The sequence below is a fragment of the Montipora foliosa genome, chromosome 11 (assembly GCF_036669935.1).
Source record: "Montipora foliosa isolate CH-2021 chromosome 11, ASM3666993v2, whole genome shotgun sequence".
Classification (NCBI taxonomy): domain Eukaryota; kingdom Metazoa; phylum Cnidaria; class Anthozoa; order Scleractinia; family Acroporidae; genus Montipora; species Montipora foliosa.
In genome coordinates this window covers 11,632,758-11,637,757 of record NC_090879.1, presented here as the reverse complement: position 1 = coordinate 11,637,757, position 5,000 = coordinate 11,632,758, and the positions used below count along the sequence as shown (strand labels likewise).

The 5,000-nt window shown below is 47.5% G+C and overlaps 1 protein-coding gene and 1 pseudogene across 2 annotated transcripts in view; both read right to left on the bottom strand.

Moving 5' to 3' along the window:
• The window catches only part of LOC137977799 (uncharacterized), a 42,649-nt gene that overhangs the window by 20,485 nt on the left and 17,164 nt on the right, over positions 1-5,000 (bottom strand). The gene's annotated exons all lie outside the window — the stretch shown is intronic.
• Positions 743-2,501, bottom strand: LOC137975278 (uncharacterized; annotated as a pseudogene).

The following is a 5,000-nucleotide window of genomic DNA, read 5'->3' as shown; positions in this document are numbered from 1 at the left end:
GATATAGCGATGATTTTAACAGGTGATTTGATGAATATTTAAAATATATATATAGAATTATTGTTTAAATGGAACACAGAATAATAGGGATTATTGGTAAAAAACATCACGGTAAAGATACAATTGCTGATTTTATTTCTTCAAAATATGGTTAAGAAAAATTAGTTTTGCTGACCCATTAAAACAAGCATGTCATCATAATATTTTTGGTTTAACTTATAAACAATTATATGGTAATTTAAAAGAAACTATTGATAATTACTGGAAATGTGCTCCAAGATATTTATTACAAACGGTTGGAACAAATTTGTTTAGAAATCAATTTGACACTAATATTTGGATTTACAGAATGAATCAAATTTTTGAAAACAACCAAATTAAAAATTTTGTTAATGTCACTGTTCCATGGTATCAACATAGTTAGCTTTGAACGCATAAAGTAAGGCGCAATAGAACGAGACAACAGACGTATTGGCGTTTTTTGAGGGGAGCACTGCTTGCGACTAGTTAGCCTATGCGACTTCCGGATTGCGTGATATAGAACAACCTCACTTATCTCCCCAGCACTACGAGCTGATTGGTAAACAGCACGTGCTGGATCGGACAAGAGTATTGGTTAGCGAGCAATGTACAAAGGCAAACGAGCCAACAAGCTTGGGGGAAGTCGCTGCGCAGACTTAACCGCCACAGATGCGTGCAAGGCACTGCATCCCCCCAAGCCAAACACGCAAAAAACTGAGACTTACACATGCGAAAACTGGTCGGTAACAGAGGCCATTTTCGGGGCAACTGAATGTAATACGCTCTGTGGTGTACGAATATAGAGCTGGTAGCAGTCAGAAGACCAGCGACCGAGTACCTTAATAAGCCAATCTGGCACGCCGGCAGCAGCAGCCGTAGATGCAGCCCCAATGCAGAAGCTATGCCCCTTGAGGCTATGGTGGGGAAGACCGACCACCATGGCGCTATCCCGAAGAAGTTGAGCGACAACGGGCCGGTTTGAAAGCGCAAGAGTGGTCCCTGAAGGGGGTGTGGTTAGGAGGAAATATCTACGCATGGCCATAACGGCGCAAATGGGGGAGAAGGTACGAGCGAGCCTGAGGCAGTGCCCTTGCCGGAACGCATCGGTTTTTGACGACTTTATGCGAACTGTCATGTACTGTGGGCAAGCTAGATTACGATGGAAACCAATTCAATCGGTGGAAAGATCGGTGCTGGAACGACTGATTGATACCAGGGTAAGTAAACTCGCTACAACGGAGAAATGCAGCCCAGATCATAGAAAAACCAGATCAGCCCAGATCATAGAAAAATCCCTAGGACTTAGCCAGGACTGCAATATAGGACGGATGGCGCAAAGTACCCGAGGGGTAACCGGTTGGCGACGAATTTGCACGTCACCCTGAAACCGGAGAATGCCCTTGAGAACCTTGCGCAACAGAAGCTTGCCCTTTATGGGATCGGAGAACGTCGCTGTGATATGGAGGTTTCGAACTGCCGCTAAATAAAGTTTAATTGTGCAGTGACGTACCGATCTAGCTAAATAGGAAGCAAAGTAAATGGGTGTACCTTCAGAAGCTGGTAACACTTCCCCTGAAGGGCTTTGGAGACAGTTCATGAGGCAAAATGTTAAGAAACGCTTTTCCCCAGTGCTGTAAGCGCGATTTATATTCTTTGCAAGACCCCAGCTAGCGTAGGTTAGGACCTCAGCCTTCAAAGGGTCATTAGCGAAGGCGAGATGGTACAAGGGATCTGGTCTGCGACAGGGGCTAGAGCCCGAAAACGCTGCATCTGAAAGCGGGAGAGTGCATCAGCAATGCCATTAGAAACCCCGGGAACATGACGGGCCCGTACCAAAAAATTGTGCTTCATCGAAATGAGAACTAAAAACCATACCAAATCCATGATACGCAGGGACTTGGAATGCCCTGAATTAATTATAGAGACCACGGACTCGTTATCACACCAGAACTAAAGGCGTTTTCCCGTGAAAAATGGGTGCCATATCGCACAGGTGACAACAATGGGGAAACGTTCCCGCCATTCAATACTAATGCCCCTAACCCTATCAAGGCGCAAGTGGGGAGGCCAACGACCTTGGAACCAGTGACCCTGAAACCACCAAAACCGACCGAGCTTGCCGCATCGGTATAGAGCTCGAGGTCGGGGGTTGGGGTGCTGGAGGAGTCGAGGAAGAAGGAACGCCCGTTCCAATCGGTAAGAAAAACCTTCCACATGTTTATGTCCTTAAAGAACTCCCAATTGAGGCGGATGTGGTGAAAGCGACTGGGGACCCCTCTGGTCAGATTGTTTATGCGTTGAAGGAAGGTTCTGCCCGGAACAACTACCTTACATGCAAACTGAAGAGTGCACACTAACGACTGTAGCTCCACTAAGCGCGCTGAACGGCGTTTTTTGAACAAGGCTAGGAGATCCCGGATACGTGTTAATTTATCGTCGGGGAGGCGAGCCTCCATGCGAACCGAGTCTAGGAGCGACATGAAAACCCGGAGTAACGTGCTAAAACTCTCGAGACACAGCACTTTTGATGGTTCTGCGATAAAAAAATCGTTTAAGATGTGAATTACGTGATGAAGGCCGTAATTGTGCTTAAGAATCCATTCGATACTATCGGACAGTTGGTTGAAAAGAAAAGGGGAACTACGCAAACAAAAGGGCAGATACATATCCACAAAATAACGGGACTGCCAGTAAATACCCAGCAAGTTCCAATCATCGGGGTGGACCGGTATCAATCGAAAGGCAGACTTGAGGTCGGTCTTAGCCATGAAGGCCCCCTTACCAAGAGACTGGATGATACTAATGGCGTCGTCCACCCGAACGTAGGACAAAGAGAACGGATCCTTGGGTATGTGATCGTTAATGCTATCTCCCTGGGGGTAGGAAAGATGGTAAATAGTCCGCCAGTCAGGTGAGTGCTTCTTGGGAACTACCCCCGCCTGGTGACATTGTAAGGCAGGGAGAGGCGGTGAAGAGGGTAACCACCTCTGGATGCTGAACAACAGAGATCAGGTTAGGGGAAACCCGAGGGAAGCGGGGACCAGAGTAACCTATGCGCGCACCTTCCCTGAGCATACTTAGCAGAGTAGATAGAAAAGTACGGTTCGGATGATTAACTAATTCTATCTCTAACTTATCAATGTCAAAGGTGTAGAAACCCACGGCTTGTGTAAACTCCTGAGCTGTTCCACTTTATTTTTTTGCTGCGTTCGCTAGCGGCGGAGAGCCGAGAGGGGCTGGGGCTACCGGAAGGTTGCTGTGGGCAGGATGGGGTAGCTACAGTTGCGGCGCCGGCAACCTGAGGTCTTGTTGAAGTCGAAGCATACGGTGGACTGGACTCGGCGAGGTTTTCTGTTGGGATCAGCGGAAGGACAGTCGTCCTGAGTGTGGTAGGGACTCGAGCAAACGGGGCAGTGGGGCTTAGCTTAACCTGAAAATGTTACGGTCCACAGCTCCAGGTCTACGGTGTCCCAGCTGATGGACAGGTTATACGCGGCGGGCCGGCGGAACTGCTGGTCCTACGAATACCACGCCATGCCCTTAAACTTAGTTACGGCCCTATTTATAATTTGCTGGTATTTGATTAGCTCGAGTGCTCTTCGAGGGTAGGCAGCGACTAGGACCAGCATGAATGCCGTATAGGCGTCCAACCATTTCTGGAAAGAGTTGATGGTGGGTCTCTGTTTCCTAATCATAGTAACAGGGGAACCCATGGGGCCTATGGCCGAATCGTCCAACCGTAGCTGAAGTTCGGGGGTCTGGGGTTCATTAAGAGATTCGGGTAACAACAACGCAAGGTCTACGTACTCACCGCGTAAGATTCTGTCCTCCAAATTATGGTCGACTGGCCGGGAAAGAACTAGAGGAGAGGCCATTCCGGGAGTGCGAGGGCGTAGGACCACTTGAGGTGAAGACTCCGGTCGTTCAGGCATACGAAAGGCTTCAAAAGCATTGGAAACCGTCTCCGCAACGATCTCCTCGATGGCAGCGCATTGGGCTACACTTAGGGGAGTTGATCCGTCGGGATTTTCCACTGGCAACTCGCCGATAGAAGAGGACGAGTCTTCGTCCGACTGGGCGCTTTCCTCGATGTCTCTGACGTGGACGGGAGCGGACGTGTTAGGCGCCGTTTGGACCAGATTGTTGGAGGTTGCTCGCGCGCGAACGGCGTTAGAAGACGATTGACGGCGTCTAGGGGTTCCTTTCTTGGCCGTAGGGGATAGCTTTTTCCCACGGGCGACTGCGTTGGACGGATTGCCGAACAAGGCGGTTGCCAGTCTGGTGGCAAGTTGGGCGTTTGAAACCGTGATGGGTAAGTTTAGAGCCGGCAAACGAAGCTGCAGTACTTCGCTCGATAATTTCGCGAGGTCCGACCTACGTTTTTGCTGTGGCGCGACTTAGGTTGAGAGCAGGACGAGAACGAACCATGATGAAAAAACTTTAACAAAGGCCAACACCTAGTTGGTTTACTATAGAAGACAAACTGCCAAGTCAACCTTGGACGGCTAACTGAGGCTTTTATAGCTAGACTGTCTATTAAAGTAGCCAGTTGTACAGCTTCTACTATGAGCAGGTAGGTATTACACGTGCTCTGTAACAGTTATGAATGAGGCCTTAACAGATTTGGCCAATGCAGGTGTACGTTATAAACTGAGATCTAGGAACAAAGTCTCTACGTCCTCATTTTATTTACAACAAAACCATTGATTTTATGACATTGAACGACCGACTACAAAGAACACGAAGATAACTAACGCGACATGAATAGCCCCTTTTAGTATGGTCACGTTCCATAAACCGTATTTTACTGATGGGGCAGTAAAATCTCATTTCTTTCTGATGTTCGTTTTCAAAATGAAGCAGATCTTGTTAAAAAGCATAATGGTCTTTTAATTAAAGTTAATAGACCTGGTCAAAATAATAATGATAACCATATTTCAGAAACAGGAATTTATGACATCAAAAATTATGATATTCTT